Source organism: Panthera uncia, chromosome D2 (genome assembly GCF_023721935.1).
Source record: "Panthera uncia isolate 11264 chromosome D2, Puncia_PCG_1.0, whole genome shotgun sequence".
In the NCBI taxonomy this organism is placed as follows: domain Eukaryota; kingdom Metazoa; phylum Chordata; class Mammalia; order Carnivora; family Felidae; genus Panthera; species Panthera uncia.
Genome location: NC_064818.1, coordinates 75,532,203 through 75,543,531, shown reverse-complemented (window position 1 = coordinate 75,543,531; position 11,329 = coordinate 75,532,203). Strand labels below are relative to the sequence as shown.

The 11,329-nt window shown below is 50.6% G+C and overlaps 1 protein-coding gene across 1 annotated transcript in view; it reads right to left on the bottom strand.

Annotated features, from left to right (window-relative positions):
* TACC2 (transforming acidic coiled-coil containing protein 2) overlaps window positions 1-11,329 on the bottom strand; it is a 35,194-nt gene that overhangs the window by 20,131 nt on the left and 3,734 nt on the right. Inside the window, exon 2 of the mRNA XM_049645860.1 lies at window positions 8,692-8,804. The gene's annotated coding sequence lies outside the window, so the exon portion shown is untranslated. The remainder of the gene's footprint in view (window positions 1-8,691; window positions 8,805-11,329) is intronic.

Here is an 11,329-nt window from a genome sequence, read left to right as displayed (position 1 = left end):
CCCCCCCCCCCCCCCCCCCCCGCCTCTCTGTGTTTACTTCCTGCCAGAGTTAAATAATGAGTCAGAAGCAGGACTGGGGACTGGCTGGGCGGAGGCTCTGCCTGACACACCCAGCCTTGGCAGGAGCTTGGGAGTAGATCTGGGACTTTGCAGAAGTTTGTTTGCAAGGAGGAGATTACTACTGCCTAGGAAACACGGGGCACGGTCATGAAGAGCTGGCCCAGCCCCTGCTCATCAAACAGGTCTTTTTCATTTTTCTTTTATCTGGGTCTGCGAATGGACCTTGTTTATAGGGAAATTAAATTGAAGGACAGACCCGGGTTTCCTTCTAATTATGGAGACCACAACACAAATGTTTTCAGACCCCCCGGGAGAGCTCAGCAATAATGGGTCTGAGCCCCGGCTTCCAGAGGCACCAGACCGAGCTGGACTGTGGTCCCCACCATGCCACATTTTGTCTGTGTGGGGACGAGTTTCTTAACCTCTCCGAGCCTCGATTTCCTCGTGGCCTTCCGGTCATCTGCGTGCGTCCATTCTGAGCGGCGGGTGAGGTGTGTGTTTGGGCCCTGGGTCCCCTGCCCTGCATGCAGGTGACTCAGTGGCAAGGCACAAGGGGACATTCTGGCCTGTCATTTCAAGCCCACCCTTTCATGTTTCAAACCATTTTTCTACCCTTCCCTAAGCTGCTGCTACCCAAACACCAAGGATTTTTGTTCTAAGTCTATATTTGAAAAAGTCAAGGGGTTGAGCTTAATGAATCTGCCACATCTTCTGTTTCCCAGACTTAAAGAAGGTCTGGAGTTCTCTACTGAAGAGCCTAGTAAGTCTGGGGGCGCCTGTGTGGCTCAGTCAGTTAAGCATCTGACTTCGGCTCAGGTCACGATCTCACGGTTCATTGAGTTCGAGCCCGCGTCGGGCTCTGTGCTGACAGCTCAGAGCCTGGATCCTGCTTTGGATTCTGTGTCTCCCTGTCTCTCTGCCCCTGTCCAGTTTGCACTCTCTCTCTCTCAAAAATAAACATTAAAAAGGATATTTTTTTTTAAAGAGCCCAGTAAGTCCAGTCTTTCCTAAAGTCTGTTTCCTATAGATCCATAATAATTACAGCGTTCCCTCTGCCTGGAACCATCTTCTTTCCCCACAAATCCCTATTTCTATTTGGTTTCAAAGACCCAGCAGCAAGGGTGCTCCCTCTGGAGGACTCTCTCCCTTCCCTCAGCAGAGCCGGGCCCTCTCTCCCACCCCGGTGCTCCCACAGAGCCTGCCTGTAGCATTTAGCTCTTCTAGAACGCTTTGTTTACATGCCTCTCTCTACAACTGGACCAATACGTCCCGTTGGTCTCTTCCCCCTCTGGCCTCCAGCTCAGAGCTCGGCCTGTGGTGAGCTGCAGACCCACGTTCGCTAAATGGAATATGGAATCTTCTCCCCATCCTCCAAAAAGGATGAGGTCTGTTCAGGTGTTTAAGGGACTGGGGGTACAGCAGGAAGTGGGCTATCCCTGAAGTACCAAAGAGAGCCCTGCTTTTCTCCCAAAGATGGAGGTCTATCCTGGGTGGCCCCGTGAGACGGGGACTGTGACAGCTCACTTTTTGGCCAGCTTCACCCAATACTGGACACTGGGTCTGCGACTGTGGAACTCGGCGGAATATACCCGATGGGCCACTTTTTCACTTCTCAGCAAAGGGTGCTCATCGCCCAATTGCTGAAGCCAAAGTTAAAGGAATCTTCCTCGACTGTTCCCTCCCTCCTTCCAAATCCAGTCCATCAACAGGTCCTGTCTCTCAGCTCCCGAATACCCAAAATATCAGAGCCGTGTCTGTTTCGCCATTTTCACCGTAATCACCTCAGTCCCGCTGTGCTCAGGATCCTCCCCAGAGGGGTGAACATTGACTCTCGGGAGGGGAAAACATCTTAGATATTACAGTGCAATTACAAGGTCATAGCTGGTCCAATACGGAATCCGAAGACCACAATACATATACAATGTACCTAATGGAGAGTTCTTGGGGAGGAGAAGGCAATTAGGAACAAACTGTCTAGGAAGGTTCCTGTAGCAGGACAGAGGGAGATAATGAAACCATGATTGTGATCCCTGCCTCCTTCGAGGCACGCTGGATCCTGCCAGGGTCCTGAGTATTTCAGAACTCCCCCGCTCATGCTTCCTCCTCTGACCTCCCGGCCTCCAGTCTGGCCCCCTTGCATTCTCCACACAGCAGTCAGAGAGGTTCTATTAAAACATGAATCAGGGGCGCCTGAGTGGCTCAGTTGGTTAAGCGTCTGAGTCTTGATCTCAGCCCAGGTCATGATCTCACAGTTTGTGGGGTCCAGCCCAGAGTCAGGCTCTGCATTGACAACACAGAGCCTACTTGGGATTCTCTCTCTCTCTCTCTCTCTCTCTCTTTCTCTCTCTCTCTCTTCCCCTTCCCTGCTTGTGCTTTCTCCCTCTAAGTAAATAAATAAACATTAAAAAAAAAATAAATCCATTCATGTCACCTAAATCTAGATCTCTTACCACGGCCTTCAGGCCCTAGTCTGGCCAACCTGGACCCTGTCCTCCTCCCCACCTCTTCCTACCTCATCAGCCTCCTTCTGTTTCTCTAACAAACCAAATTCATTTGCCCCTTACGTCCTTTCCACTGCCTGTCCCTTGACCTGGATCTTCCTCTGCCTGCCTTTTTTTTTTTTTTTGTAAGTTTATTTATTTTTGAGAGAGAGAGAGAGAGAGCACGTGCATGTGTGAGTGATTGGGGGAGAGGCAGAGAGAGAGAGGAGAGAGGGAGTCCCAAGCAAGTTCCTCACTGTCAGCGCGGAGCCTTACACGTCAGGCTCAGTCCTACGAACCGTGAGATTGTGACCTTAGTCAAAATCAAAGAGTCAGACACTCAACTGACTGAGCCATCCAGGTGCCCCCCATGCCTGGCCTCCTTTTTGCCTTTCCAGACTCAGTTAATACATCACCTCCTTCTCTGAGCATCTAATCCAGAGTATCAAACTGTAGGGTTCTCAACGTCAGGTGCATCAAACCTTGGGGGGCATCAGAATCACCTGGAGGCCTGGTGAAACACAGATCCCTGGGCCCCACCTCTGGAGTTGATTCAGAGAGTCTGACCTAAGACTGAATTTGTCAGGTTTGCAGGGGATGTTGAGCCTGCCAATCTGGACTTCACTTTGAGAACCACGACTGAATCTGAACTAGCCACTCCCTGTCTATGGCCGTCTACCCCAGCGCCCCATTTGGTGTCTTTTAGAGCCCTGATAGTACCTGAAAGTGTCTGTCTTCCTTCTGTTTCCTTGTTTAATGTCCGACTTCCTCACTACAACCTACTTACCCAGTGGGGCAGAGAGACTCCAGGGCTCTGGCTGACAGCTGTGTCCCCACCACTTAGCACAGAATCGGGCCCAGAACGGTGGCGCCCAATAGATATTTGTGGGAGGAAAAAAATAGAAGAGGGGAGAGGGCAGAGGCTTAATGTACACGAATTATCCCCAAATTCTGTGCCATAACTTGAAAGTTTACAGAAGCACAAGCAAGTTGGTATTGTTATTGGCCTGAGGGTAGCACCTTGGGCCGTGTGCTAAGACTTTGTCATAAAGATCACATGGGTGTCTTATTAAAAACAGATTGTTGGGCCTCACCCCAAATCTACTGTATCAGACTCTTCATGGGAGAGGTCAGGAAATGGGGTATTTTTAATACTTATAAGTTGGACCTGGCAATAGATGAGTATTTCAGAAATTCCCCCACTCATGAGAATCACCTAGGATGCTTATTAAACACAGATTCCTGGGGCATGTGGGTGGTTCAGTCGGTTAAGCGTCTGGCTTCAGGTCAGGTCATGATCTCGTGGTTCGTGAGTTTGAGCCCCGCATTGGGCTCTGTGCTGACTGTGCAGAACCTGCTTGGGATTCTCTCTCTCTCTCTCTCTCTGCCCCTCCCCTACTTGTGCTCTTATCTCTCTCAAAAGAAATAAATAAGCTTAAACACACACACACACACACACACACCCCAAAAAACCCACAGAGTCCTAAGTTCCACATGTAGCGATTTGATTCAGAAGGACTAGGGTGGCTCTAGGAATTTATATATTTTACAAACACCCAGGTAAACCTTATGATCTGGGGAGACTGGGAAATACCACCCCAGATGATTTCATTTACTATCCTTCACCCCCACCCTGACCTTGTCCTATGCTCTTAGGTACAGTTTTAAAGTCATGAAAATAAGAGCAGTGGAATGAACTACCCCGCCTGAGACTAACGTGTGAACCACCATGAGGACAGTATAGAATTGGGGGCCACAATGCTCCATTAAACTATCACCCCTCTCCACACCAGGGGCCAGCTTAAATAAAAGCCAGGGTTCCCAGGACACTCCTATGGTCTTTCTTTCAATGTGTCCAGAATTGTTCATCATTTCCCTATAGTAGGTATCCCTTTAGACATCCTTGGCTCTGATGGTGGGTCCTTCTTTTGGGTTCTTGTTCCAGAACCTTAGCAGGTTCCAGAAACCTTCTTTGTCTCCACTTCCTCTGCCCACACCCAGGCAGTCACCAGGTTCTGTGGGTTCTGCCTTGGGATGGTTTCCTGGGGACCATTCCGCCGCTACAGGGACCTCCCTTATGTCCTTCCAGCCTCCCCCTCCAGCGCACCAGTCCAAGCCCCTAAATTCATCCTCTGAACTCTGTCCTCACATGCATAAATCTTTATTTAAATATAAACAAACAAACCACAAAGTCCTCCTCCAGCTTCCTGTTACTTGCAGGATAAGATCTCAACCCCTCACCTGACCTCCATATTCTCCTCCGTCTGACCTCACTCCTTCTGCCTTGTTTTTAGTGAACACTCACCCCCTCCGTCAGGGCTCACGTCCTACTCAGCCACAAAGAGACCCAATTCAGGAATTCTGCCCCACCTGGGATGGCCTCTAGAGCTGTCCCCTTTAGTTCACCCCCCCACCCCTGCCAGGAGACTCTCCTTGTCCACCCCAGCCCTCAGAGAAGCCTTCTTCTCCTGAACCCCAACAGCACTGAGCCTATGGCATCACACAGCTCCAGAATAATGCAGTGGTTCTCAAGTGTGGACCTTGGACCAACCAGCAGCATCAGCATCACTTGGGAACCGGTTAGAAACGCTCATCCTTAGGCCTTGGGCCACACCTACTGAATCAGAATCTCTGGAAAAGAAACCCAGCGATCTATGTTTTAACCAGCCTGGCAGGGTGATCCTGAGGCCTGCTCACGTTTGAGAACCAGCGGATAATGGTTAAGACTCCTGGCTCTTGAGGGGCGCCTGGGTGGCTCAGTCAGTTAAGCGTCCAAGTTCAGCTCAGGTCATGATCTTGGGCTCTGTGAGTTCGAGACCCACGTCGGGCTGTCAGGCTCTGTGCTGACAGCTCGGAGCCTGGAGCCTGCTTGGGATTCTGTGTCTCCCTCTCTCTCTCTGCCCCCCCCCCCCCCCTTCTCTCTCAAAAATAAATAAACATTAAAAAAAAATTTTTTTTTTAAAGACTCTAGGCTGTTGAGTTTCTAGCCCCTCTTCTTCAGTGACAAAGGTGCCAGAAACTCACTTAGGACTCGCTTAGGGCCTCTGCCTGAGAAACGTCAGTCAGCTCTGAACTACTCCCTGTGACCCTCCTTGGAAGCGTGAGCAGGTAGGATGCGAGAGGACAGGAAACAGCTACTACTCAGCAGTTTTTCCTATAAGACAGTCATTTCCTCTGGTGCAACCTCATAGCTCTACTCTCTGGGGAGAAGTTGTATGGTAAGATTCATTGTGTTTTGAGTGTTTAAAAAGAGAGGGGTGCCATCCCTGGCTGGTGGTACCCAAGGAGCGAAAGGAAGGCTCGTGAGACGGTGGGCGGTGGACCCCGAACTGGGCGCAGGCACCCAGGGCAGCCATGCTCGAGGGTGGACGTTGCTGAGCAGTAAGAGGGGCACCCCGGCTTTGTCCTAGGAGCGCGGGCTCATCCTCCCTCAGGAGGCAGGGACTTGGGCAGCGATGGGCACAAGGGAGGTGCCTCCCAGCCTCTGCAGGGCTCTGAGCAAAGCGGGGCGAAGTTGCAACAGCGACACCACGTGGCGATGGGAACGCAAGGCGGATGAATTGACGTGACTCAGTCGGATGAAAAACTTCACCCCTTCGGGGATGTAGGAGCCCCATCCTTGTGTCATTCAGAGGGAGGAAGACCCTTAAGGCAGAAACAATGGACTTTCTACTACTAAATCGTAGATGACACAGGGCTCCAAGCCTCAGTTTCCCCATCTGTAGAGTGGAGAGAACGCTGTGTGGAGAGACGTTAGGCAATATTAACATATGCCTTTCCCCCTACATTCTTCCCTTGTCTCCAGGTCCAGTGGGAACCACCGCGAGCCTTTCTGTGTTTTCTCTCTGGAGTTTTTCCAATGAGAAAACACAGTATGAGGCCAATGGTTTCTTCGGTCTTTTGTAAAAACCTATCATCTCGCCTGTGAAGAGAAAATGCCGATTGTCCAATGTGGCAAAGGGAGAGATAAATGCATTGGAGCAAAACAAGAGAGCAGAGGAAAGTCTTAGAAAGTGAGGAATGTCTGAGAGTCCCTCCCTGCTCCCTGACTGTGTCCTCCCGGCCTCACCAAAGACTCCCCAGTGCCAAGAGCATCATGTAAGCAGCGCACTCCTAGGGCCTGAGGGACAGCGTGGCCCGGATCACGGGCACCACGGTGGCGAGGGGACAGACGACGGCCTCAACAGAGCAGGTGGCGAGGGGGGCCTTGCAAGGACGGCTGACGTGGGCATGCCCACCAGCCTGGCAGAGTAAGGACTCGGAATCGGAAATGAATTGATTTAAAGAAAATTAAAGTTCACTTTGTGCGCACAGAGCGTCTGGCGTGGTGTTGGGTGTCCATCCGCAAAATGAACACAAAACACGGTTATTAGCATCGTCGTGGATGCCGAGGGCTGTGTGTGCCACCAGACCAGTACCCACGGAGCCAGCTCTTGCCCTCTCTTCCTACGAGTGGCCTGACTCCAGGAGCCCGCGCCCCTCTTGATGGTTTGTGGGTTAGTCCAGAGCCCTGCACCCCAGACATTCACGTGTTTGTGGAGGAGAATCTATGTTTCTAATTGTGAACAGGAAGTGGCTTCTTTGGGCTTGCTCTTAGAAGGCACCTCCTTTATGCTCATGACAATAAGAACAAAGGGAGAAATAATAATGGACTAAAGCTGAGGAACAAGAAACAAAAGCCTTTTGAGCTGCTGTTACTCTTCAGTGTAGCTGAGACCCAGGCCCCAGATATTTCCCAAGCCTCTTGAGAGATCCCAGGACCTCACTAAGAAGGGGAGGGGAGAGCCGGATCTTGGATCTCCGCCTACAGAGATTTCCCCTGCGTAGAAGTCCAGAAAAGATGGGTCTCTCCATTAGCTTCATGATCACCCAGAGCCAATTTAGACAGGTCATCTGGTCTCATTAGAGTCAAATATTAAAATCTCCGTCCAGTTATCCTGATACAAAGTTCATGAAAACGAAATAGCCATGGGGGTCGAGGAGGCAAAGGAGGCCTCCCTTTTGCAGAAAACAGGGGTCAGAGGTGCCGTTCAAGGCATATTCTGTGATTCCCTCCGCAAAAAAGAACACTCTGCGCCACCATTTCCCTAAAGAAATCTGATGTTCAGGCCAAGAAGTTCAAAGTGGTTCGTCTGGAAACCCCATAGCCAGAGCCCTCCCCGCCGAAAGTAATATCAGTCAGGCGTGGAAATTCCTGCCACCAGGGGTCGCTCTTACTCACCCATGACCCTCCATAGTTTAAGGCTTAAACTCTTTGGTAAAAAGACACCACAAAGCATTCATGACCTCAGATTTCGTTGTCTACTGCCTGTGATGGGGAAGAAGGGGTGTCTACCTTTCAATTGTTCATTTTTGTTCCTTGGAGCTCCTGTTGATTTATTTCTTCAAGACCAGTAATTCTAGCCTCTAGCCTCCCGGAAGCTGGGCTGTGCTGAACCAGATCACGCACTGAACCCACCACAGAGGATTAGTAACTGCCTCCAGGGCTCTTGTCCCCAGGCGGTTCTGGGGACTGAATGTTCACATCTGCTGGCTCTCTGCTTGTGAATGCCCCCAAAACGGTGGGTGCCAAAGGCTGCATGGGAAGAGTCCATTGGGTTTCTTCCCATCGGCCATGGCAGGGAAATCGGGACCCACTCTGGGTCATAATAAGCAACGACTGACCCCGCACTGGCCTTGTTTCCCTGCACCAATGTGGCCTTCGCGATGCCTGGAATGCATCCACCAGCCTCCCTGGGACCGAGGGTCCTGGCCACTTTAGTACTAGTTTTTGAATCCTGTCTCATCGGCCGGTGCCCTCATTGGCTACTATGCTGGAATATAGTCCCCGTCTCACCACACATCAGACACCCTTCAGTAGCCTTGATCTTTTTAAGTTCTGATAATGAGGATAAACAGCCCGGAGTCTTGCTGGAAAGGAACTATAATGGCTAGTTTCATTGGGCAGAAAAACATATCGATTCTCTAACCATGCAGGTCAAGGCAATCACAAAGCAGTCTACGAGCCACTGCTCTGACCATCTCACCACTGAGGACCACGTCATGGGTTTTAGGGTAAATGTTCCAAAGCAAATGGAGCAGAGCAAATGCTAGGCAGGCAGTGAGCTGGCCACGCAGGGGGCCGGGTCAGTCCTCTGAACCTGGCTCCTACCTGTGTGAGTCCCCATGGTCACTGCTTCCGGACTTCTCCTCCAGGTTCCTTTTTATGTTCTGACCGTTCCCGGGTGGTTGCACAGACCCTGGACTCTGAGCCGACGAAGTTCTCTGTGCCAGAAGAAAGAGAAATTGGAGAAGTCAAATAGGAGTCCCTGAAGACACAAGAGCATTTCTCAATTGGCCACTGGCCGCATATCGAAGTGCCAGGTTGGGGGCGCCTGGGTGGCTCAGTCGGTTAAGCATCTGACTTTGGCTCAGGTCATGATCTCACGGCTCGTGGGTTCGAGCCCCGCGTCGGGCTCTGTGCTGACGGCTCAGAGCTGGAGTCTGCTTCGGATTCTGTGTCTCCCTCTCTCTCCGCCCCTGCCCTGCTCACGCTCCCTCGCTGTCTTTCAAAAATAAATAAATGTTAAAAAAAATAATTTGAAGTGTCAGGCTGTTCACTTGCTTTGTCATCTGGCTGAGCAATGCCCGTGTCCTGGCACCGAGTGATACACCGAGATATATGGTGACCCCTGCTCCCATCTGATGGAGGAGAAACAATTACACACAAGATTCCAGCTGAGTAGGACGACTGTTTCATTATTTTTTTTTTTTTAGTTTACTTATTTTGAGAGAGAGGCAGCACAAGTGGGGGAGGGGCAGAGACAGAGGATGAGAGAGAGAGAATCCCAAGCAGGCTCTGCATTGCCAGCGCAAAGCCTGACGCGGGGCTCCAACTCACGAAGTCGCGAGATCCTGACCTGAGCCGAAATCAAGAGTCAGACGCTTAACCAACTGAACCACCCAGGCGCCCCAGGATGACTGGGGACACATACCAGACTTTGGGGGTCATCTGCTCCCCTGGAGAAAGCGAGGATATCTGATCTAAAATCTTCCAAGTGCCCAACTGGCTTGTGGCAACACCTAGATGGGAGATATTTCCCCACCCCCTCCCCATGACTTTGTGAACCAGAATCCAGCCAGAAACCTGGGGGAAAACACCGAACAGAAAAAATGATGAGCCCATGGAAACCTGGGGCCACCTGATCAAAGCCCTAATCAGTCTGAGAGGTGGTTGCCTTTTCCTTCACTTCTACAATAAGTTCATCTGCTGGGGAATCAATTTTTAAAACCAAGATACAAAACATATAAGGGACAGTCCAAATTTCAAATCATGGGATGGAAAGAGACGAGAGGTTTTTAAAAACCCAATGTAGGGGCACCTGGGTGGCTCAGTTAAGCGTCTGACTTTGGCTCAGGTCATGATCTCACGGCTCGTGAGTTCGAATTCCACATCGGGCTCAGTGCTGACAGCTCAGAGCCTGGATCCTACTTCGGATTCTGTGTCTCTCTCTCTCTCTCTCTTTCTCTCTCTCTCTCTCTGCACCTCTCCTACTCTCTCTCTCTCTCTGTCTTTCAAAAATAAATAAACATTAAAAAAATGTTTTTTAGGGGCACCTGGGTGGCTCAGTCGGTTAAGCGGCCGACTTTGGCTCAGGTCATGATCTCACAGTTTGTGGGCTTGAGCCCCGCGTCGGGCTCTGTGCTGACAGCTCAGAGCCTGGAGCCTGTTTCAGATTCTGTGTCTCCCTCTCTCTGACCCTCCCCCGTTCATGGTCTGTCTCTCTCTGTCTCAAAAATAAATAAACGTTAAAAAAAAAAAATTAAAAAAAATGTTTTTTAGAATTCAATTCAAAGAATGCTCATTAAAGTATAATATAAATGTCAGAAATGGAAAAAGGGCTTTTTTTTTTTTTTTAAACCCCAAGCAGTGTTTCCCAAAGCAGTGGTTGTCTTTGAGTTCATCTTCCCAGGAAGGCCCCACAGCCCTACCCGTTGAGGTGCATGCAAGACTTGGGTTGACCAGGTCCTCAGCAGGACCCCCCGCAGAACCAGAGGGACGGGAACCTGGTGGGGGTTCTGTAGGACATGCGTGCAAGGGTCACCAGCAGCCTGTTTCTAGCCACTGTGGAAGAAGGCGGCCTGCAGCGAGAGACCACTGCCAGCAGGCAGAGAGAGGCCGAGATGAGGGACAGAGGGCAGAGGTCCCAGGGCTGTGGAGGCCTTGGTTCTAGCTGGTCCTGGGGTCCAGCCCGTTCTGCCCTCTTCAACCAACGATTACACAAGATCTTGAGTTCTCATTTGCCTTCACTGACACAGTGAAGTGTCACTCTCTCTCTCTCTGTCACTTGCAACCAAAAAAGTACATTCCCTAAGAGATCAGACCAGCTTTGAAGGAAACAAAGTGTTCTGTGTCAGATAAGTTTAAGAAGGGCTCATTATCTAGCCCTTTTTTGGAAATTCACAGTGCAGGGGCGCCTGGGTGGCTCAGTCAGTAAAGTGTCCGCCTTGGGCTCAGGTCATGATCTCGAGGTTCGTGAATTGCAGCCCCATCTAGGGCTCTGTGCTGACACCTCAGAGCCTGGAGCCTGCTTCAGATTCTGTATCTCCCTCTCTCTCTGCCCCTCCCCTGCTCACGCTCTGCCTCTCTCTAAAAAATAAACATTAAAAAAAATTTTTTTAAAGACATTGACAGTGCAAGGGCGCCTGGGTGGCTCATTGGGTTAAGCATCTGACTCTTGATCTCAGCTCAAGTCATGATCTCATGGTCATGAGATCCAGCCCCAAGTTGGGCCCCATGCCTGGCATGG